Source organism: Ailuropoda melanoleuca, chromosome 8 (genome assembly GCF_002007445.2).
Source record: "Ailuropoda melanoleuca isolate Jingjing chromosome 8, ASM200744v2, whole genome shotgun sequence".
NCBI lineage: Eukaryota > Metazoa > Chordata > Mammalia > Carnivora > Ursidae > Ailuropoda > Ailuropoda melanoleuca.
Genome location: NC_048225.1, coordinates 65,028,484 through 65,052,180, shown reverse-complemented (window position 1 = coordinate 65,052,180; position 23,697 = coordinate 65,028,484). Strand labels below are relative to the sequence as shown.

General features: G+C 54.9%; 1 protein-coding gene and 1 long non-coding RNA gene across 2 annotated transcripts in view; both read left to right on the top strand.

Annotated features, from left to right (window-relative positions):
* ITPKB (inositol-trisphosphate 3-kinase B) overlaps positions 1-23,697 on the top strand; it is a 90,412-nt gene that overhangs the window by 42,619 nt on the left and 24,096 nt on the right. The gene's annotated exons all lie outside the window — the stretch shown is intronic.
* LOC117803395 lies at positions 11,875-13,705 on the top strand. The gene is made up of 2 exons (XR_004627225.1): positions 11,875-12,223; positions 12,880-13,705. It is a non-coding gene; the product is annotated as an uncharacterized LOC117803395 (long non-coding RNA).

The following is a 23,697-nucleotide window of genomic DNA, read 5'->3' as shown; positions in this document are numbered from 1 at the left end:
TGTGGGAGTTGGTGAATGCCCCAAGTTAGTGCGGGGACCGTGTCTTTTGACCTCAGTCTGCATTGCCTTGAGCAGAGGGCCACACACGAAGGGCCTTGAAGCTGAGGAGCGATTGTCGTGCCATCCAGGCCCCACCAGCGTCTCTGCACCAGGCCAGGCCCCCGGGTGCGTGGATCTGCCGGGACCGCGGCTTCAGGGAATGCTGAGCTCGCTCGTGTGCCAGTGGGTTCCATGCACAAAGCCGTTCTGGGCACACCAGGCAGTCTGCTCCCCAGGCTGGTGCCCGAGCTGGAGAACAGAAACCGGGCAGCTGGGAGTGACGGGCTGGCGGTGGAGGAGACCCAGGCCCTCCTGGCGCCTCTTTTCAGCCCACTTTGGGCAGGGGGTGAGATGTCTGTTTTCATCCAAGGACGGGAGCCGTACGCTCGTGGCTCCGAACGAGCTCTCTTCGCAGATAGCTCGTGGTTCTGTGGCCTGTGGCCTAAATATGTGGCAGCATTCTGCCCTCATTTCTGCCTTCTCTTCTTAACCAGGGTGGTCCCCTTGCTCTGCGCTGAGCCTACTTCAGCCCAAGTGTAAATGACGCTATGGAGAGAGTCCTTTTTTAGGTCATTCCTTTTTGCATCCAAGCCTTCCTGCTCCCCGCGGGTTCAGACTCTAGCACCCCAGCCCGAGGCTGGCTGCTCCAGGGGGCCCTCATTGAGTCACAGCAGACAGGTGTCACCATGCACCCCAGGACAAGCTTCGGGAGGGCTGGACACACACCCAGGCCCTTTGGGATGGCCTCCTCCAACACTGTGCATAGCTACCTCTTACATTTCAAAAAGGAATGCTAGTTAGAGAGGAGGTGCACGCCCTGGAGATAGCCTTTTAGCCCTGGGGAGGTTTGGAGAGTTCCCTGGCCCATAGGTTTAATGAGCTTTAATGTTGGTATAGGTCTGTGCTGGGGCGGAGGGCACGTCACACCGCAGGCTGGAGGAGGTCCGGCCCCTCAGAGGGCAAGGAGGGGCAGTGCGGGAGATTTGTGTTTCCCCACCAAGCTGAAGGAGACTTGAATGGGCTGAGCCTTTAGCATCTGTCCCCAGTTTCCCCCGGAACCCAGAGTGGCTCCCCAGCTCTGGCCTAGGAGATGCTCTAAGGGGGTCCAAGTCCAGTAACTGTATCTCTGTGAACCTGAAGGGATAACTAACCATGGCCCCCTTTCCAGTCAATACCAGAGGTGCCCAGAGACGAGATTAGGCCCAGTAGGCGACTGGAGACTTGGAGACCTCCTTCAGCCGGCAGAGCCCTGCTGTTGCTCCCAGGGCAGATGCTGCTGAGAGCTGGCCCCTGGCCGCCCACCTCCGCTGCCTCCCTGACCCAGCAGACAAACCGGTCGGGATGTCTGCTGGGCTGGCTTTCCCTTGGGTTCTCCAGAAGTTCTCTGCTGCGTCGTGCGCGTGGGCCTCCCGGAGCTCGCCAGCCGGGCTGTTCCCTCACTCCGTAGCAGCAGCTTGCTCATCTGGGGCTGGTGTCCTCATGCTTTCCACTCTTCACCGGCTGCCCACACCGTCCTCACCCCCCCGTCACCCCACATGCATCTGCCCCCGGGGAGAACCTCATCCCCCGTGCTGCCCCCCATGCTCCTTGCGCTCCAAAGCCAGCCCCTCGCTCCCCCAGATCTAGAGCCTCATAACCAGAAGGGGATTTTTTGTTTGCTTCTACAGTGTGTTTAGACTTTTCTTTGGTTCATTGTACAGACACACTGAGCTGAATACTTCGTACATGCTAAACATTCCAGCCGGGCGAGCCCCAGGACCTGCCGTGTGTGGCGGAGCTGAAGGTGTCGCTGGTCCGGGAGCTGTGCAATCAGATTGTGGGGCCTGGGAGGGGCAGGGGCAGGGCGGCGTGGCTCAGCCAGAGAGGGGTGACTTCGGCCCCAGGCGAGCTGGGAGTCTCGCCAGCAGCTATCCCAGAACGTGTCCCAGGACCTGGGACAGTCCAGCCAGGTGTTCGGTATAGCATTGGACTCCTGTGGCTGGACAGGGAGGGAAACAAGGTTCCAAGTGGAAAGACCCCACAGCCCAAAGCTGGGACGATGTGGCGGGACCAGGAAATGGTGAGTGGGACGTAGGGGAGTGGCGGGGAGGGGGTGAGGAGCTGGGGCCTGTGGACCCATCGAGCATCCTGAATGTGGAGCACAGCATGAGCTGGATTTTGGAGGGCTGAACTCTTGGGAAACAAAAACGCGCTGTGGGCGACAAGGGGACACGTCAAGTTTTGAAAGTGGCATCAACAAATCCAGGCATGGAGAGGTAATCGCTGAGGATGGGGACTTGGGGGTGCCTCTCTCACGACGCTGTTCCCGTTGAAGGACTGAGGCTGAGTCCTGTCTTTCAGCGCAAATCAGCACCCACCTCTGCGTGTGTGTGGTGGAAGGCCAGAGGCGGGGTCCCCCGACGGGCAGCACAGTGGCCCCGATGCCTCTGGACTCTGATCCCACAGCTGTGCCTCCACGCAAGCCTTTAGACCCTCTCTGCCTGGGTCTTCTTATCTCTGGGTCTATGCTCCACGAAGAGCATAAGAAATGCCCTCTGACAATGTCCTTTTAATAGTGTGAGGCTCTTAAAACACCCTCACGCATTCACTTGTCTCCCTGGGGAGGAGAGCTTCCAGCTCCTCTGTGGTGGAAAGACTTTCTGTCCGAGGTGGGCTCGTAGAGATCCCGGTTCTGGGACAGGAATGATTTCGGGTTTGTATGGATTGAATCGGTGGTCACCCCTCTCAGGTGAAAAGAAAACAAGACAAAACAAAACCAAAAAAAACCCAAAAAAACAAACCAGCTCCCTTTTGTCATCCCCTCCCCTGCTCGCCAGCTGGTGGGCTGCTTCGTGACTCCAAAGGCAGGCAGTGCATGCAGACTTTGGAGAGAGGACGGGGAGGATAGCCAGGCTGCTCTTCCCCCTGGCTGGGGCTCACCCCCTCCTGGGAGCCCCGTGCCAGGCAGGCCAGCTGCAGAGCGCCGAGCAGCAGACGAGCAGGACTTTCTCGCCGTGAATTCTTTTTTGGGGGGAGGGCATGTTGTCTTTCTTCCACGTTCCCTTCCTGGGAAACACCGAATGCTGGTTCTATTTCATTCTCCTTGGTTCTGTTCCTAAGAGCCCCGGCATCAGTGCTTTGTGCCAAGGGTGAGGGCTGGCTGGCTTCCTTTCTCCTGGTTCATTTCTTCTTTGTGTTGGAAATTTCCCGGAGACCCAGAAAGCCAGATGGTTTGTTGGAATGGGGCATGCCCCAGGGTATTCGCAGGATAGCCTTCTTTGGCTGGAATTGAACATTTTCCACTTTGGACCAGCGATGTAGGAACCCTCCAGCGTGAACTTTGCTAGGATGAAAGCCACCGTCTGGGGCATAGACTCTGTAAGGTGCTTGGCGGTTGGGTTTTAGTCCTCCTTCATGCTGGCCTTGGGCGGGCGGCTCTGCCATTTCTCCGATGAGGATAAGCGAGAGGCATGGAAAAGAGGGAATGATGTGTGACCCGAGCGGACAGTTTTAGAACTGCGAATCCAGGGGCGCCTGGGTGGCTCAGTCGTTAAGCGTCTGCCTTCGGCTCAGGGCGTGATCCCGGCATTCTGGGATCGAGCCCCACATCAGGCTCCTCCGCTGGAAGCCTGCTTCTTCCTCTCCCACTCCCCCTGCTTGTGTTCCCTCTCTTGCTGGCTGCCTCTATCTCTGTCAAATAAATAAAAAATCTTAAAAAAAAAAAAAAACTGCGAATCCAGCCAGCCACCTCTCCTTGCATCCCCCCATTTCCCAGTATGGAGACCCCACAGCGAGCAGGGGGACATGGACAGAGGGCGAGGGGCCATAGCATGGTGGGGAGTAACAGGTTCTTGGCATGCAGACATGGATTCAAGTCCCGGTTTTGCTTCTGAGGATTTCTGTGATGCCGAGCAAGTCAGGAGATCTGCTTAGCCTCTGTGTTCTCACTGGTGAGTCGGGGCATCTCAGCGCCTGCCGTCACCAGCCTCCCTGGGCTGTTCTGAACATCACGAGAACAATGTGTGTAAAAGAGCTGCACCAAGTGTGCCGCTGTGAAAGGAGGACAGAGAGAAAGGAAAAGGAGAAATAGTCACATTGGCAGCAGGGTCTTTAGTGCTGGGCTGCTCGGAGCGCGAACGGGGAGCTATTGTTCCAGAGTTGGGATTCTCCCAACCTCTCTGCCTTGGGACACCTGTCACAGATTCCCGAGCTCTAGCTCTGCCACCAGGTTTGTCCGTGTTCGTAGGGAACAGGCGACACGCTGCTGTGTGGGGGCTGCCCCTCGGGGGCCTGGCTGCCCGCAGAGCATCTCAGGGCAAAGCGGGAGGGAGAGAGTGGGTGTCGGTACCTGGTGGACAGACCTGTCTTGGGCAGAGCTGCTTGGAGTGACACAATCCTGTCTAATTGCCACCCACCTTGGGAGGTAGAGCTGCGGCCAAATGCACTGAGACTCTCCCTCTAAATCTACGCCTCCTCCCGAGGCTGAACTTGGGACGTGGAGCGGGGTCTGGGGGCGGGGAATGATGTCTGGAGCGCTGTGCAGGCTGAGTCCCCGCCCTGCCCGTCTCCCACACCACGTTTGGCTTCGTGTTGTTTGCACAGCTCCTCCCCAAGGAAGTGTGACTCTCACTCCCTCCCAGTGTCGCCTCCGAAGGGCAAGGTCAGCCCACGGCTCCCTTGGCATCATTGACCAAGGACCTAGTCTATGCCAGGCAGTGTCCTGGGACGGCTAGTTCTTAAAACAGTCCTGTGAGGCATGTCGTATTACCCCCATTTTACAAATGAGGAAAGTAAGGCTCAGAACCTTTCAGTGGCTTGGCCTCGGTCACACACTGGGCAAAGTGCTGGAGCCGGGATTCAAACTCCTGCTTCCTTGGCTCCCAAACCTTTGGTCCCCCTTGCCACCTTGCCTGTCACTGCCGATCAACAGAAGTCCCTCTGGGCTTTCTCTGTTCTCAAGAACCCCGCTTGACTTGCTGAATGTTACTCACTTTTTCCTAGTTCTTTTGGGCTGCTGTGACCAAACACCAGCCCAGTGGTTCTCCCCTAGGAAACATGTGGGAACTTGGGAAGGTTGGAAATGTGGGGGCCATCACCAATCCTATGCCAGACTGCCATCCACACCAGTTAAGTCTTACTGTTCTCTCTGAGAACAGGAGCCAGGGAACAGTGGTCATGGAGCCCACAGTTGAAGCTCGTGTGTAGCCGCGCTTACGGACCGCTGCGTGCACTTGCCAGCCTCTCGCTGGTGGTGCTCCTGGTGCTTCTTTGAATAATGAAAGTCGAGATGGTGGCACCTGCCTGGGAGCCCTCAGCCAGCCTTCTGGGTGGCCCGCCTATCTCAGCTACAAACTGTTTCCAGATAGCTCTGCAATGACTTCTTATTTAATGGTGTCTTTCTTCCTGTGAGCTTCCAAGCGGCATCCGATCTCCCAGCCTGGGCCTGGGAGACAGAGGCGAGAATCCAGACAGTTGTTTTGAAGGGGGAAGTGAGGTATGGTCAGGAGAGCTGTGTTCTGCAGGCTTGCCAAAAGATGGTCCGCTAACAGCCCTGCGCTCACTCCTTTTTCAGTGCCTGGGTTATGGCATTTAAATGTTGCAGGTGGGAAAGGACAAAGCATGGATCCACATCTGTACTATGCAAAGATATGCAAATTGATTTTTAAAATAAGAGACTGCATAATTTTTAAATCAACTCTTCCACCTTGATGGAGGCGTTCCTCCGCGTGGCGCAGGCAGCTGGGGGAGGGCTGCCTGACATCTGGCAGAGGCCTTGGTTGGATCTGTGCGGCAGATTTATCAATTTCTACACTTGAACTCCGCGCTCTTGCCAGCGTGGCTGTGAAGACTGAGCACGGATACAAGCGCTGGCACGATGCCAGGCACACCGTGCGCGCCGGACACACCATGAATTCTTTCCCCTTCCTTCCCTGCCCCATTCCCAAGGTGCTCTGCAGTAGTAAACTTGCAAGCCAACCCCATGGTGAATGAAGGAACGCCCCCAAACAGCAGAAGCACCTGTCTCTAGGCTTCAAGCTCAGGCTAGGAAGAAAGCCATCTGGCTTCTCCCGGGGAACCAGCAACAGCCCATGGGGCTGAGACCTTCTCACTAGACCCCTGGGTCTGACACGAGAGGAGGCAGGCAGTTTTCTGACCAAGGTGCTCAGCTGAAAGGCTGCCAGGGCATGAATCATCCTGACATCCTGGGTGAATTCTGGTGGCTGGTACGAGAACTTCAGACCTCCGCTGACCACTTTGGGGACTTCTTCCTGGGGCTATGAAGGAACATGCCCATTTAGCCTACACGCAAGGGGTGTGTGTGTGTGTGTGTGTGTGTGTGTTGCGGGTGGGGTGAGGTCTTCTGTTCACCCAGCATAAGGTACAAAGTTTTCCCTCTCTGCTTCTCCCACGGACAGGCTAGCTCTGGTGTCCAGTGGGTTTCAAGGTAAGAGGACAGTGTGAATCCTCAGGTGAGAGAAGGCATTAAAAATGCCTCTTGGACGGTAGTTTTCTCTATCTACCTTTTCTTGGGCTTGACTCTATCTCATCCAGCCTGAGCCTGTTCCCGGAGAAGTTCCTAGCACGGTGCCGGCCTTTTTGCCAACGTCCCTGCTCAAGGGCCTGGGCCCCGTTTTTCCTCCTGCCCCAAAGTGTAAGATTTTGCTTCCTTTTTAACGCCAAAGAACCGTGGGTAACTTAGCACAGTGGCTTGTGGTAAAGCCAGTCTGCAGTAACGCGTTCACCTGCTGTTCCTGGACAAGGACCCTAAAACCAGCATCTATCTCTTCGCGGGGGAGAGTTTCTGTTCCTCCTGCTGGGAGTCGGCTGCCCTCAGGCGTTCCTACCTTTCACATCTGCCAAAAAGGATTTAGAACGTCGATGCCGCCTCTCGAATCTCAAGAAATGCCACTTAGATTTCAAGAAGCAGAGCGCTCTCTCGGGTAGCGCTGATGCGGCCCCGCCCTCCACGCGCCACCCCGGCCTTCGCCACGCCTCCCCGAGATTGCCACGCCCCCTACTCAGCTTCGTCCCTCCTCCCTGCGCTCTGCCACGCCTCTCGAGCTTCGCCCCGCCCCGCTCCGGGCAAAGGCAGGGCGCCGAGCTCTCCAACCTCACTGTTGGGAATGCGGCCCCAGTGGCGGGTCTCCAGCCACCTTACCTGCGTAGGCCAGGAGGTGGTTGGTGCCAGTCAGGAGGTCCCAGGAGCAGACGCGGAGCCCAGGTGTCTAGCTCAGTGGGAAGCACCAGGGTCTGGGGGCTTCCAGCGTGTCCCCTTCTCCCGCTCCGCTGCGGCATTGCTTCGATGAACCCTCTGGTTGGAGCGTGAACACTTTGACACTGGCGAAGACAGGGATTTCAGAAGTCAGCCTCTCTTCTTCAACCTGTGCCCAGCAAAATATAGTTTAACACAGTAACTCGTAAGTTTGTTCAACACACGTTGTAGGTCCACTATAGATAATTGGATAAATCCAGAAAACCGTAAAGAAATGAAAATCACGTATACTCACCCTGTTAGACAATTTTCCTAATTATTGGGAAAAAATGGTTTTCATGTTCTCAAAATGCAATTTTAAGTATACTCTTTTGTGGCATTCTGATAAGGAAGAAAATCTTCATTCTCCGATCCACTTTCTCCCTAAAAACCACTTCAAAAGGGAAGCAGAATCTGAACGCGGGTCAGTCCCCACAGTTCAGCTTTTTTTGAGACTATCCCAAACCACGGAATTTCAGGGCCAGCCATTATTTGTGAGCTTATGTGGTTAATCGTTCCGTTTTGTGGACTGTCGCTCAGAAGTGGCATGACTTGCTCTAGGGGATGAGGAATTAGCTGCAGACCTGGGACCCAGAAGAACTCAGGCTCTTCCCCAAAGCCAGGCTCTTCCCCAAACTCCAGGAGCACAGAATAGGACGGCCCTTTAGGGTTAGAGATTTTATAATAAGCCAGGCAGAGAAGAGGAGAGGTTACATTACAAAGGGACAGTTTTCTTTGGAATTTTGGTGCATTCTAATGTCTTTTTACAAATGGAAACAAAACGACACCTTGTAAAATTCTAAATAGATGCTGCCCCCCCCCCCGCCCCGTTGGAAGGAAACACCAGCAAGTTAATGCATGGAGAGGCAGAGGGCTCTGTTCTGGAGAGGCACCCAGCTCTTTGGGACACATGGAGGGATCCCTGAAGAAGTTGGCCCAGAGCCTCAGTTAGCCCGTGGGCCTTCTCCTGCTGGCCTGTCCTCTGGGCAGCCACCTCTCCCTGTTGGTCTGTCAATAGCACCTCCCCGGGGACCTGTCCCCTGAGATGCCCCTCTCTCTGGCATCCACTCTGAGCCTGCCAAACATCTCTTCCTGGGATGATTGACTTCTCTGTTGTCACTTCCCGGGAGACCTCACTGGTCACATGGGAAACCTCCTTCTGGAGAGCAGCTTGGACTAAGTCTACTGTGAGCGTGGTGGTCGAGACGACGTGAAAACCTGACCAAAGCCTCAGCCCAGCCTCTTTTTGGAACAGGCAATTCATCCTTTTTCTCTCTGACTGGGACAGATACTGATTTGAACAAAAGGAACACCTAGAGAGCATAGAATGCAATCTCACAGCGTCCCAAGCTCATTTTACAGATGGGGCAACGGATGGGACACCGACAAGCCCACCTGAGTTCGCCCTGCTTCTAACCAGGAGACCAGGCTAGCTGGTTTCCCACGAGGGCTTGGCCCCTTCCCTGTGGCAGGGCACTCTCCGCAGGCGTCCGCCCACAGCTTGTACTTTCCTCCTTCTCGGGTGGGAGTCTGAGGTCTTGCAACACTGGGTTGGTGCCTGTGCACCGTCCTAAGTCTGTGGCAGCAGGTTTTCATTTTATGTTGTTCAGTTTTGTTTTCCAGCAGCCGTTTTTGTCATGCTTAATTAGCTGCCATTGGGTATTGGTTCTTCTGCAACATTTTTCGTATGAAGAATGTCAGCTAAATAATCTTTGTCAGCTTCCATGCCCCGTGCTGGGTTTGGACAGGCATAGGGGTAGACCAGTCTGTTTAAAAACAGGCACTCCCGCCACCTGATTGGCAGCATGGCTTTTTTCTTTCTTTTTTTTTTAATTCCTTCATTTGATGTTTGTGAAAGTATTTAAGTAATACCTGTACACACCTGGCCTAGCAGGTGCACACGTGGGATAATGCGTGAGATGTACACAGGTGACGCTAATCGTCCTCTCCTCAAGCCCATCCTCCTTAATCACCGTCAGCTGCGTTCTTCTCCTGGGCAGCTGAGCTGCCCCAGGATTGTTTTCGCGTCTGTAACTCGAGGACCATACCCCCCTGTTACGAAGGCGAGAGGGCAGCGTACGTAGCAGGTGCTCTGTAAACGGTGGTAGGAGTGTGGGGGCAACGTATGCGTTAGGGCTGCGGTAGGTTGGATTTTGCCATGGATGGAGGGGTTCTCCAGTGTTTCCACTCTGTTTCTCTGGGCTCCTCCATCCTGCAGACTTGGGCACAGCCCAGAGCCCAGCCGCGTGGGCAGGGGTGAGGCTACGTGATGAGCTGGGCCCAAAAGGCACAGTGGGAGCACACCTCGGCCTCCTCGAGCCTCGGCTAGTGTGGGGCTGAGTTCCTGGGCTTCTGATTCTGGGGCAGGGCTTGTCTGAGGTTCAGATGAGGTTAGAGAAGGAAGGAGCGACTACTTGAAGCCCCACCTCTCTCTCTCTCTCTCTCTCCCCCCTTTCCTTCCTCTCTGGAGGAAACCTCAGACAGCTCCTATTGCTTCTCTCCTGCACACATACCTCTTCCTGACTTCTCTACCTTGACACAAAGGTCTCTCCCCAGCTGGGTGGCATCTTGCCTGGGGTGCTAAGAATAGACAAGGGTAGATCTGCCAGCGCATGAATCAGAAGGCCGTCCCAGTTCTGCCCTTGTGCCGGGATCCTGGCAAATGCTTGTGGGACTGACTTGGTAAATATCCTTTGTGAGCAGAATAAGACTTTGTGTGTCCTGGAAACTCCTGCTCTCCCTCCCCGAGGGTAACACCCTCCTGGATGGATGATGGGGATGCCTTTGGCCTAGAGACCTTAGGAAAACAGAGCTCTGGGCTTCCAAACTAGCCCCGGGGAGCCGGGGAGGGAGGGTTTGCCGGTTTGGCCAAGGAGCTGCCGAGGTGCTCCGGGCAAAGAAGTGGGAACAGAGGGGACTTGCAAGACCGCATTTAGCTCTACCTAAAAGGCAACACGGTACGCTTAGGTCCGTCCTTTTCGAGCCTCTAAAGCAGAAACAAGTGAAGGAAGAAAAGTGGAAGAATTATAGTTTCCCTGTTTAAAAAGTTCTAAAAGCCTGTTTGCACTTCAAGGTCTTGTTTTTGTGACTTGCTTGGATAAACTTATTTAGAAATCGTTTAAGAATGCCTCTGGGCCGCTAGCTTAAAGTCTTTTTAAATCAAGGTCGGTCCTCCATCCATGAATGGATTAAAATAAAACCAGGTTCCAGGGTGATTCTCAAGGCACTTTCTCAACATATACCCCGACATATACCTGGCATTCGGACCTCGTCTGTGGCTTACAAAGCATTTTCACAGCTGGGCCCTCCTCACGTGGTGGTGATAATAACCTTCGGAGCTGGGCCGGGCCCGTCTTGTCACCATCCCCATTCTACAGATGAGGAAGCCAAGGTCTGGGAAGGGTGAGCGGCCTGCTCAAGGTCACGCGGGGCCAGGGGCCAGGCCAGAGCATGGGGTGGCCGTGATTCTGCTGTCCCCGTTGCCTTAGACATCAGGTTGCCTCGCAGGTGAGCGTGAACGAAAGGCCTGTGTACATAAGGCATCAGGGCAGCAGGCAGATGTTCATTTTAATAAGTGGAAACTATGACTCAGAACTAGAGCCAGCCTGACCCTCCAAGCAGGCAAATTAGTCATTGAGGGGGAAGGCTTGTTCTTTGGATTGGATCGCATGTGGGAGCGGGGGGCCCGTGTCACTGGTCGCTCCCCGCTGCTAGCTGGTCGTGCTTACACTCCACTGAGCACACTCTATAGAATATTTGCCATTCTGCAAAACTGTGGGCAGAATTACAAAGAAGGCTCTGCAGGCTGAGCTGGGGCAGTAGTCCAGCGGAGATGTACTGGAGGAATGAGCCGAGAGCCAGAGGTCAGCCCTCCAGAAAGCTTTCCGAAGGCTTGGACGTTCGGTAGTAGCAACCTGCATTTGCACGCGCGTTCGGGTTTCCAGCAAAGCCCCGACTTTAGGCCTTATTCCTCCGTACGAGTCTCACGACAACTGAGGATGTGAGCAGATCGGTTAATAATATCAGCAGCTCATAGAGAGGAAGTAGGAACCCAGAAGCAGGAAGGTTGAGTAATTTCCACAGCTAGTAAATGGCTGGGCTGGGACTTCAGCCTGGGTTTTCCGACCCTTCCTTCCTCCTCCCCTGAGCTCCCAGGGGCTCCCGGCCTCTCCATTGGCTCAGGGTAAGGGAAGCAGCGCTGAGCATTTTTCCAAGGGCCGAGATGTCTCTGGAAAGAAGTGGAGCTGTGTCTCGGTCCTGCTCTGTGNAGTCCTGCTCTGTGCTTAAGGGTTTTGGGGTAATAGCACTACTCTTAGGCACGCGGCTCTGGGAGCGTTTGTGCAAGCGTTTCCAAGTGTGGCGGCTGCTTGCACGCTGCTAGTGGAAAATTGTCAGAGTTCCATTTTCCTGTTTCAAGCGAGCATTTCCCCCCCCTGGGGTTAGAATAACCACTTCCTCCTCAGCACGCAGTGGAACGTGGTAAACACCACTTACAACAGAGTATTCCCTTCTGAGCACCTCACTGGGTTCCTTTTTTTTTCTCTTGTCTTTAAGCGCGCGTACACACACACACACACACACACACACACACACACACNTCTCTTGTCTTTAAGCGCGTGTACACACACACACACACACACACACATGGTTCTGAAGGACCGGGTTCCTTTCCCTCCGGTGTAGAGTGTTCAGGGTACCCTGCGGTGCCCCTGTTTTGCACTTTTCACCGAGGTGCTTTGTCGTCCTGCTTCATTTTGGGGGGGAAACTGGGTTGGGCTCAATTGAGTCGGACTACCGAGTTGTGCAGGGTGGGGAGACCACGGGCTGGGCCAGAGGCAAGTGGATGAGCAGCTGAGTCGCCAACGCGGTCAGCCCCCAGGAGTGACCCACAGGAGAGACCGCGGCGGATTTTCTGGAAGTGGCAAGGGGAGCAGAGCGGGACTTGGTGGTCAGGTAATGAGGAGAAGGAAGCAAACAGGGATTCTAAAGAAACTGAAAACAAGGGGGAGGGCAGTAAAAAAGTTGAAAGACTGTTAATTTTGGTTATTTTTAAAATATAAAAACCTATTTGTAAGGGCTGGTTTGGGTGACAGGAACTTCTGAATCCCCCCCCCCCCCCCCCCCCCCCCCCCCCCCCCCCCCCAGAGTCTTCGAAAGCATGGAAAACTTCTTGTGGCCTGGAACTGACAGCCCCTGGCTTTGGGGGGTTGACCGCTGAGCTGGGGGTGGGGGCAGTGGAGCTTGAGGCACACGTGGGGATCCCACCTCCCACTCTGTGCTCCCTCGTTTCTGCCCATTTACCTAGAGACTGTGGTCCCAGGACATTAGCCCGGCATTCAGCCAGGGAGGTTGGCTGGGTTTTCCTTTCCTGAAGCTTCTCATGTTCTGTTCTCCACCTGACTCTGTGACTGAGCCAGAAGGGGAAGTAAAGCCCCTCTTTGTGTCTGTGCCTCACCTGTACGCATCATTAAACAGAACAATAGAAGAGCAGGTCTCTGAGCCCACCTGGCAGTGCTCTGTGGGCAGGCGGAGCCAGAGCTCCCTGCAACTCTGGCCGACTCAGAAATCAAAATCGCACACAGGCTTGTCTTGCTTCCTACTTTTTGCAGGTACAGATAATGGAGCTGAAAGGACAAGAGACTCGAAATATATGCCACGTCTCACGTACACGAAGGGCCTTACGTGTCGCCCTGTGTCTGTGTCTAGAGGCTCCGGAAGGCCTCGCAGAGACTCACTCCTGTGCAGAGGATTCAGGAAAATCCCTTGATCGGGAAGAGCTGAGGCTCTTCGAAACGCTTGCTGCCCCCAGACGGCCCATATGTATGTCTGTCTGTCTATCGTCTGCCTCCTTCCACAGAGGAGCATCAGGGACTTCGCTGGGTCCCACTGTATGTCGGTCCGGCAGTGAGGGAGGCCAGCCATGCCTTAGTGGAGGCATTTACTGAGCTCTTTATGGGCCCCGGGTTTGCAGTGAGGGCACAAGGATGAACCCCCCCCTCCCGGCACTGCCCTGGAGAAGCTCACGTTTTTGTCTTCTCAGTGGGAGGGTTCTGTACGTTCTGTTCACCACCACCCCCCACCCGGATCCTGCAGGTGCTATCTGAATGGTTGATGGGCTGTCACTGGAAGATTCTAGCTGTTTGTTATCCAGTGGCCGCCTGGGCTCCTAGAATTCTGCGAGGTTCCATTCTAGGCAGACTGTCCAGTCCTGACCTCACGGAACCCACACAAAGAAGAAGAGAGCCCTGCTTCTTCCTCAGACGGAGGGACATTTTGGAGGGGGCGCAATTTATTCACCTTACCTGGGTTTGTTTTGTTTTGTTTTTGGTGATCTGTACATTTTGTAAATTGTATAAAACAAACTAACCATATTATAAACGTTTCGGACACGAAGATGATGTACGGTGTATATCATCGTAACCCTAATATCGTTCCTAAACATAACGATTCTGTCGATTCTTAACTGTATTCCGTCTTAATTCGCAAAGGATTTGAGGGTGCTTACCAACTTACGTGCAGTATGGTGCAATATAATGAAGTAAAAAATCAGAGCAAGAGGCCAACTAGTCTTGTCAAATTCAGTAGAAACGTGGTATGCAGAAATGCATACTAATGTAGCTATTCTTATAAATTGGTGTGTTTCCTCCCAGCCTTTTAAAGTATGTACGTGTCAGGGTGCCTGGCCAGCTCAGTCAGTGGAGCGTGCGACTCCTGGTGTCGGGGTTGCGAGTTCGAGCCCCATGTTGGGTGTTGAGAGGACTTAAAAATAAAATCTTTAAAAAAATTAACCATGTACGTGTTTTATAGCCTCTCCTGCTTTCTCCCCACCCCACCACACCCCCCGCCCCGAACATTATACAAAATTTTCCATGTGTCTTTCTAACACTTGGGACTTAATGATCAGTCCCAAGGATGTGCCCCTGATTTACTTGATCGTTCCTCTATTGTTGGGTGTCAGGCTATTTTCAATGCTATTGTGAAATGAACAATGGCATCATTAACATCTTGGTGCTTGTAACTTTTTCCACAGTTCCTTAAGTAGATTTCCAGAGGGGAAATAACTAATGAAAGGTTCATTTTGATGGCCTTTGACACATATCCCTGGGCTGCTTCCCCCCAGGGTCTCAGGTGCGATCCTGTGTGTCCTCCTCCCCTGGGTGCTTGTGTTGCTATTTTTCTGGTTTCTTGCTAATTTCACAGGGAAAGAGCACATTGTTTTCACTATGTGTATGTTGCCAAGTTTATCTCTTGGCATCTGAGGGGTTTTTTTCACTCATTTGCTTGAGTTCCGTATGTACAAAATATGTCAACCCTTCTACAGTGATATATTTTGTAAAATACTTTCTCCGGTTTACTTGACTTTTACTTTGGTTTGGGGGGTTTCTTGGCCTTTGATCCTTAGAAGTTTTACATTTTAGTTAGTCCAAGAAAGCTCTGGTACTGTCCTCCCTCGGTTCTGCCCATTTACCTACAGATGGTGGCCCCAGGACAGTGGCCCAGCAGTCGGCTCAGGACATTAGCTGGGTTTTCCTTTCCTGAAGCCTCACTTTCTCTTCTCCACCTGACTCCTCGTCACGACGCTGAACCAGTGGTATTATCCAGCATATCTGGCACTTGGCATGGATGATTTTTCTAACACTCATCTCTCCTGGATGACAAAATTATTTTCAGCAATAATCAAGAAATAAAACAAATAATGAAAATGGCCAGAAAAGAAGCAGACAGTGAAATTGTCTACTGTTGAATTTTGTGTATATGATTGCGCTGGTTAAAAAAAACAAAAACCAACTGTGCGTGGGGGGGAGGGTAGTAATGGATATAATGCTTGTTATTTTCTTAAATTGAATTTTACTGTAATTCCAGTATAGTTAACATACAGTGTTATAATTTTCAGCCATATGATATAGTGAATCTATACTTCCTACATCACCCGGTGTAATACTTGTTAAATACATTAATGCACGTTTAGGAGAAAGGGAAGAATCACGCTTCTATAGGGGTCTGTGGCTGTAGGAAATAACAACGTTATAGTTTCTATTTTGAGTCCAGGGTTGGGGCTGGCGGTTCCAGCGAGTCTCCTCTTCTGCCTTCCCAACCAGGCTGAGTCTTGGGGTAGGGGGACTCCCAGCTATTTAGTTACCAGGCATTGGTTGGTTGATTCCTGAGCCTGAGAAAGGAGCGCACCAGGGCAGAGGGATTCAGGGTGGACGAGCTGTTTGCTGCCCTGAAGGCAGGTTCACTTCACTGGAGGGGACACTGAGGTACAGCCCGGTCATGTGAATACACTCTGAGCCGGGCAGCACATGGACGTACGAGGTCTGGGGCACAGGTGCCATAAAGGGGACATGGTCCCTTTGCTCCTGCACTGGGCTAAGGGATATGAGGTCTGAGGAAAGTGCAAGGAGGAGGTGGTGCCTGAGTGGGGTTTTGAAGGATGAAGACGAGTTCACTGGGCAGCTTAGGTGAGGCATCTCTGGCAGAGCAAACAGCACAGAAGGCTCAGAAGCGTCAAGCAGCATGGTGTGTCTCAGCAAACAGGCTGGTTTCTCTTCAGCATGGGGGATGCCTGGGCGGGGGTGGGCGAGAGCCCTCGGAGATCATCTGAGGGAGTCAGACTCCTTTATCCTGAAGGCTTTCAGGAAGCCAGCAAAGGGTTGGGGTTTTTGGGGGGTTTTTTTGTTTTTAAGATTTTTTTTAATTGATTTATTCATGAGAGACAGAGAGCAAGAGACGGAGGCAGGGAGCCCAATATGGGACTCAGTCCCACGACCCTGGGATCATGACCTGAGCTGTAGGCAGATGCTTCACCCGATTGTGCCACCCAGGCGCCCCGCCAGCAAAGGTTTAAAGCAGGGAGGGGCCTGGAGTTGCATGCTGAGATTTACATTCTAGAAAACTCTCGAGGCTGAAGTGTAGAGGGGCTTCCCGGAAGCACAGGTCACCAGCCACCGTGGCTCTGCCTGCCGGGCTGTGAGTACTCCAAGGCCCGGGACCCTCCGGGTTACCCCCGACATTGAGGGGAGTTTTACGGCCCAGATGTAATGCTGGGCTTCCTCCCGGCCCACTTCGATGCCGTCGTGTCTCCTCTCCCAGGCCAGGCGGTGGCTGACAGTCCCAAGTGGCAGGTGCCACGGTTCTAAATTCTGCTCTAACCAATGAGGGGCAGAGGCCAGTCAGGGCCCGCGCTGCTCAGCTGTGACTCAGTGTTGTTCCACTTCTCTGGCAAGCAGACAATGGGGTCCCGGCCGTGACGGCATGCTTGGGTGGCTCAGAAGCCCCAGGTTCTATTTCAGCTCCCTTCGGTGCCCACCAAGCCGTGTCGTGGGCTTCCGCTGCCCCGCTCGCCTCTCCCCAGCTAAGTCCTCTAACCAGAGACACCAGCTTTCCTTGGGCATTTCCTTGCTCCTTTAGCCCTGAATGACCAGTGTCCTACCTTGCATACGGTACGGTCAGGTGTTTAGCGTATCCCCTTGTTTTCCTGCGTCATCCTCCCTGTGGTCTGAGATATGGGCAGTGTTGTCCATTTTCCTTTCCATGTCCACACTCACTTGACCAGCAAATAGACTCTTAGACCAGTAGAGGTCCCGAGGCCATCCTTGGCTCCTCTCCTTCCTCTTCGTCTTTAAATCCAGGGGGTCGACTCACAGGCTGTCAGGCGCTGGGCAGGTGATAATGTGAGACCAGGGCCTGGTGACGGGGGACAGGAAGACCCATCTCAAGGTGTCCTCTGAGCTGTAGCCCGTGAATGGACGCCACCCAGGAGGGTGGGCCACGTACCGCAAAGACACTTGGAGATCTTGGCTTTTGTGTAAAATGTCCTCATTTGTATGTGTCGGCAACTGATTTAGGAAAAAAAAAAAATTGTAGCCAAAGAAAATAGGTGGACTGACTGCTGGCTGGAATCTCTGGCCCACATCACTGGTCACTTGTCGCTAAGTGGCTCTGCTCCGGGTCTGACTGAGGGTTGAGGGGGAACTTGACCAGACTTCCCCGTGTGGGGGAAGGAGAGGACCCAGCTTGGGGAGGGGAGGAGAAAGAGTTTGCGAAGCTGCCGTCAGTTCACATCCATTCACGTCCTGCTGAGAGCTGTATACATAACCCAGCTGCCCGCATTCCCAGGGCACATACTTTCCATCCTCCTCCTGGGTCACCCTGAATTCTAGGGTTCTCTGGTGCTTTTATTGCCTTGCTTCCTTTTCCCAAAATTGAAATGACGACCGCTTGAAAATATTTTCTTCGGTTGGGTTTTTCCTTAGTGACTTCACTCAGAGACAGATGTGCCCTAATAATAGCCTTGAAAGTTAAGGGGAATAAGTCAGCCAGCTGGTTCTGTTCCCTAGAAGCTATGTCACGGTTCCTAAATGTGGGCCATCCCCAGAGGCCTCGGAGGGGCCGAGCCTGCCAGAGGGCTGTGGCTGCGGTGAGACTCCATAGTCCCTCTCTATGGGACAGAGTCCTTCCTGGCGGCTTGCGATCACCCGGGAGGACAGATGTCCCGCCTCATGGCGGCCACTCTGACTTCCTTCAGGACGCCCGTGATGCCCGGCAGGAGGCAGGTGCGGGTCACACAGGGGCTGCTCTCTGCACTGGCTCAGCTCCCGCCTCTTGCCTGTGGCCAGAGTGTGGGGAGACCCTACCCCATCTGCCTGGAGCAGCCCCATCCTCCAAGTGCCTCTCTAACTCCTGGAGTTCAGGGTCAAAGTCTTTGGCGGGAGGGACTTCCCGCGGAGGCTGGTCCTCAGCCTCTGGCATTCGGGAATGCATGTTTCAGATAATCCACTCACGTCTCTGAAACCGTGTTTTATTGCCTATGAGTCAGTAGGAAGGAGGTGAGAGGAGTCTGAGAGAACTGGGAGCTTGCTGTAGGCCACGCAGGTGACCGACGGGGGACAGGGGTGTGGCTCAGGCTGCAAGGCACGTCGGGTGGCCTTGTGCTCTGTTTGTTGGCCCGCTGCTCTGTGACGCTGGGGGAGAAGGCAGGAGCCCCCGCAGCCTTGGGAAAACCCATCCTGTCCGCTGTCAGGTATCTCCGTGTAAACTAAATGCGAACTCACGGTAGCTTAAAGCTACAAGTGAAGCCAACAGTTGTGGGTGTCCCTGCCTGGGGAGGGTGGGAGCCCCCCCACTGCTGTTGCTGGTGCAGGCTGCCAGGGGAGGGAGTGGATACAGGACCCCCCAAGTCTGTCCTCCGATTGGGCCTCAAGCCTCTCTGGCACCGGGAGGCCCGTGGATGGCCCGCCTCTCCACAGGCTCGGGCGGCCGGGAAAAGTGCTAAGTAAGCACTCGGGGCCCCGTTGACGGAGACGCACGGGGAAGGGCGATGAGTCAGTCTGTTTATGAAAATCACACGTACCGGCACAGACGTCAAGATGAACCGGGGGACAGCCGCGTTCTGAGAGCTGACGAGTCTGGCTCATACTTGGGGGTTCGCTGTTGTGTCTTTCTGGCAGCCCGTTTCCTGTGTCTGCAGCGGCCTACGCGTGAACAGATGCATGGCTGCTCCACCGAGACCGACTCTGTCCTGACGGGCTCCGGCGGGAGAGGGAGGCTGGGTGACTCAGGGCGGAATCCGGGCCGCCGCGCACCATCCTCTGTGGGGCACGGCTGCGGGAGCTGCTTTGGAAACGAGCTCGGGGTTTCTGACCATCTCTGCCAGCCTGCATTTCTGTTTGCTGCCCACTGCTTAGCACAGGCAAGTCAGTGGGATCTGTCAGAAATACGAATTGCACCAACGCATCTTGCTTGGAAATACTTGCTAAATATAGCTCAGTATTTGATACTGCATGTAAGTTCTCGTGTGGCATTCACGCTCTTCCTGAAAAGTTTCCGTGTTAGAAATTCCTTACGTGGGAGTTCCCAAAACTCTGTCTTCCGCGTTAGCCCGGACTAAGCCCCTTAGCAAATCTCTTATACAAGCACTTTCTGGGTTCTCGGAAGCTATTTAGAAGGCAGTATTGTGTCTGTGAACATTCTTGGCCCAGAGACGTCACTTTTAAAGATTTTATGTATTTATTTGAGAGAGAGAGAGAGGGAACACAAGCAGGGGTAGCAGCAGAGGGAGAGGGAGAAGCAGACTCCCCACTGAGCAGGGAACCTGACTCGGGACTCGATCCCAGGACCCTGAGATCATGACCTGAGCCGAAGGCAGACGCTTAACTGTCTGAGCCTCAACATTTTGCAGAAAACCTCCCTGCATTTTCCTGGCGGTCTAAATGTCATGCTCCCGTGTGGGACAAAGACGTGCAGTCCAGCCCTGTTGTCTGGTGGAGCCTCCAGGAAGGAGTGGAGTGACTTCTTTCAGAACCTAGGTCCCTGGGAGAGGGCCGGGGGCGGGGGGCAGGAGGGATCCGCTGGGGGCACAGGCTGGTGGCTCACGGGCCAGGCCGCCTCTCACCTGCTGTCTCCAGCACCAGGCTTCAGAAAAAGCGGCTCCCAGGCCTTCTGGACTTCCAGAAAGACTGTGTAAGGCAAGCCCCAGGCTCCTCCAGGGTTCATTTTGAGGCAGGGAATGGGGCCGTTGTGGGGACCCACTTCCTGCCGGCTGTGGCCTTCACCCTCTGCACATCCTTCGGGGTGGCGGGTGAGAGGGATCCAAAGGCCAGCGCTGGGGGACAGAGGAGGAGGTGACCAGGCTGTCTCCAGCACATCTGCTGAGCCAACCAGAGCCCCTTGCCATTGTTTCATCCCCCAAAGAGGTACCCCCTCTGGGACTCAGAGACCAGACATGACCCATGGGAGGTGTGCCGTCCTGTCCTCACGTTACTGGATGCTTGTGTCTGCTAGCCGGGGCTGCACGTGGAGAATTTCGTCCTGAAAACAATCCTGCAGGACAGGTGCTGTACCCATTCTTGCAGATGTGTGGGGGGCGGGAGCTCGGAGAGGATGCTGACTCGCCTAAGTCCGCCAGCCAGGAATAACAGCATTTCAGCCTGGGTTCATCTAGCTGGAAGGTCACGGGCCACCAACAACGGGGCGGCCCAGCAGACTGATTGAGGGCTTGGACCCTGGAGCCAAACTGCTTGGGTTCAGATCCTGCCTTTGCCACTTAGAGCTGTGGGACCTGGGACAAACGGTGTAACCTCTGTGTCCCCACCTGTAACCCAGGAGTAGGTTGAGGCACTGGTGTCCTCCATACGTGATGCTTACAGAGCCCCGTGTCTGGCCCTTGTACTCAATATGCAGTAGCTGCTTATTACGTTATTGGCACAGTGCACCTGCCGTCAGCCCCACCACACTGCCTGCCTGGCCTTATGCTTCATCTCAGGAAGCTGGGAAGGAGGGTTTGAGGGCCTCCAGCCCCCCCAGGCCAGGGAAGAACTGGGAGCAGGTGCATGGGGCGGGGCTGCCCCCCCAGGAATTTCCCCCCCAGGGGGCACTGGGCGGGGTGCTGTGTAGCCCCGCCCTTCCTTGCTGACCAATGAGGACCTTCAGTAAATTTCCACCCTCTGTAACTGGGCTTTGTTTCTTTGCATTTTACCAAAGTGAAAATAAGGTCTCTGGGGAAGGGTGGGTGAGGCAAAGGGAGGGAAAGGCCCTGGTGTGTGTCGCAGGGGTGCCCCTCCCAGCTGGGCAGAGCCCCGGGTGCCGTTTCCCAGAGGAAAAGCTGAGCTCTTCTGTCCTGTGAGCTTTGTCCACGGGGAGGTCAGCTTCTGGACACCACCCTCCCCCACCCCAGGGCCCTTCCCGGCTTGGCCTCTCCCGGTTTCCTCCTATTGTTGATTCCCAGCCCCGTGGTCCCGCAGCCTGGAGGCCCCCTGGCTCCTGGTGTGAGGGGTACACTAGGCCTCTGTGCGTGCAGAGCATTTCCCTCTGTCCCTCCCTCTCTTTCTGTCTCCATCTGTGTGTCCTTCTCCCTCCCTCCCCCACTACCCCCCACCCCTCTGTGTTTCCTCTAGCCCTCCATTATTTTTAGTTCTTAAGAGGATGAAGCCCAGGAGGGAGGAGGAAGGAGGAGCCAAGTTAGTGACCTTCCAGACCAGAGATGGAGCATTTGTGGGCCCCGCCTGGTAGGGAGTGTTAGGAACATTTCCATTTTGAGTGAAGGATACCTCCATTCCTGGCTCACCAAACAAAGGCCGAGTTGGCAAGATTGCTGCTCCCTTGGATGCCAGCTGCTGTGAAGCTGGGAACTGGGGAGGAGGGTGGGTCTGGAATATGCCCTCCTAGAAGAGCTTTCTTTTCTGGGTTGACTGACCTGAGTGAAGGGGGGTCCTCCAAACCCTCACGTATGCGTGTGCAAAGACCCCTGGCCCGGGCCAGCCAGGCTGCCAACTGCCCAGGAGCCACGGCGGGTGTAGAGAACCCCAGACAGATGAAGCAGGAAGTTCCTGCAAGGATGCCCCTCCTGCTCCCTCGAGATGTTTCTGGAAAAATCCAGGCCCAGCAGGCGAGTCTAAGGAAGCGTGAGGCAGCTCAGGTGTATTTCGTCTTGTAGGAGGTGGGATGTGGCAGGGCCCGAGCCCTTGCTGTGTGCTGGGCCTGCAAGGTGTCCCCATTAGTCAGACGGCTGGGGGTCTAACCCACTGTGTGTGCAGCTTGGGGGGCATACGGCAGCGCTAGGACCAGCGCCCAGTCCCAAGCTCACCCTCTGCTGGCAGACACAGCATGCTACACAGAATCAGGGGGCACTCGCACCCTCTCCTGGGGCTCCAGAACAGGCGGGGGGCTGGAGTGCTCTAAGCAGCTCCGTGGAGAAGTACGGCCCGCTCACAGATTCCTGCGGGATCGACTGCGGGGATAGGTGGGACGGAGGGCAGAGCGTCTGGCCCTGCATGTGCAGAGACCTGGAACGGGGCAGGTGTGGGGCAAGGAGGGGGCCAGCTGCCAGATGGGAGAGGATGGGACAGGCCCTGAGAGCAGGAGTGTGGGCAGCCCCCTGGCAGAGATCTGGGTGATGGCAGGGGGAATCACCCTGACAAAGGACCCCTGTGTGCCAGTCCAGGTCTAGAAAGTGGGCCTCTCGTTGCTGTGGGAAGGAGGCAGCTCACCAGGGGAGCAGAGCTCGGCAGCCATTCAGGGTTTTCCTGGCTTTGGCCAGAATGTGCTGGAAGGCATTGACTGGCCGGGATAGCCCCCCTCCCACAGGGTCAGCGGGGCTGTGCTTGCATCAGGAGCACCCACTGTAAAGCAGGTGCTGTCGGTCCTGACCATGTCCTCCACCCCAGAGCTGGAGCTCAGCAGCCCTCAGCCAAAGAACCCCAGGCTGCAGTGGCCGAGGTGGCGGGCCTCGGGGGCTGGAGAGGGCTGCCTATCCGAAAAGCTGTGCCCGGCCATAACCTCCGTGGAAGGATCCCCCCGGGCTCCCCCAGCCTGGGGAACGTCACGTGAGGAGACGGGAATAAAAGAAGACATTCCTCGGGTCTTTCTGCAAAAGTGTTTCTGCATTTGGTCTTTAGGGGAATTTTCTTGTTTGTTAAAGGGGGAAAGACGGTTGGTCTTAAAGCCCAGACTCTTATTTTTAGCTGGAGCTACCTGCCCTGCCAAGTCCTTGGGCTTAATTTTTCCGATCCTTGGGGTCTTGGCTTTGAAAGGCCTTCCCTCACCACCACCCCCTCCACCCCCAGGCGCACAGCTCGCCGCTGGTGGGGGCAGCTTTCACTTGGGGCCCCAGCCAGGTTTCGAACGAGCCGGGGGCCCCTACCTGCCCGGGCATGCCCAGCTGCCGGCTCGGGAGGCTTTGCCAGGGCAGATACAATGAACAAAGTTGGCCGGCCTCGGCCCCGGAGAAGCGCCGGCTTTTCCCCGGCTAGGGAGGGAAGGATCACCAGGGAAACCCTAACTGCTGTTTCAGAGAAACCATAAGAAGAAGGAAGAAAAAAAGCATTCTTCCAAACACGGACACCTCAGTGACTTTCGCTCAGACTTTGGCAAGAGCAGAGCAAAGGCACTGAGGCAGAGTGGGCCCTCCCTGGGCAGGGGTCTCTTGCCCCCCTCTCAGGGCATTGTGAAGCGTGCCTTCCCTGTGTGTGTCAGGGAGACGGGGCTGGGAACGCACGCGGAACGAGGCAGAGCAGGCCTTCATGGAGGCCTCCCCCATCCGAAAGGTCGCTCTTGGGACAAAGCCCTTGCTTTCGACCTGAGGCTGTTTTTTAACTGGGGGAGCAGCTGAGAGCCCCAGAACAGGCAGAGAGGACGTGGGCCTGGTTAGCCTGTTGGCTGAAACAAAACAAAAATCCAACGAATTAAATGGCGGGAACCAGGAAGCTGTGTGACCTTGGGCAAGTGACTTAACCTCTCTGAACACGGGTCCTCATGTGCAGGACAGACATAGCTGTGTCAGTGTGGTGAGGGAGGACGACATGAGAGATTAGTAATATGCCTGGCACTACCTCAGACGTGTAACATGCCTCTTTCCCCCAGTTCCCCCACAAGCCGAGTTAGGACCACTCACTTCCCATGCAGGCACACACACGTGTGCTACAAAGCCA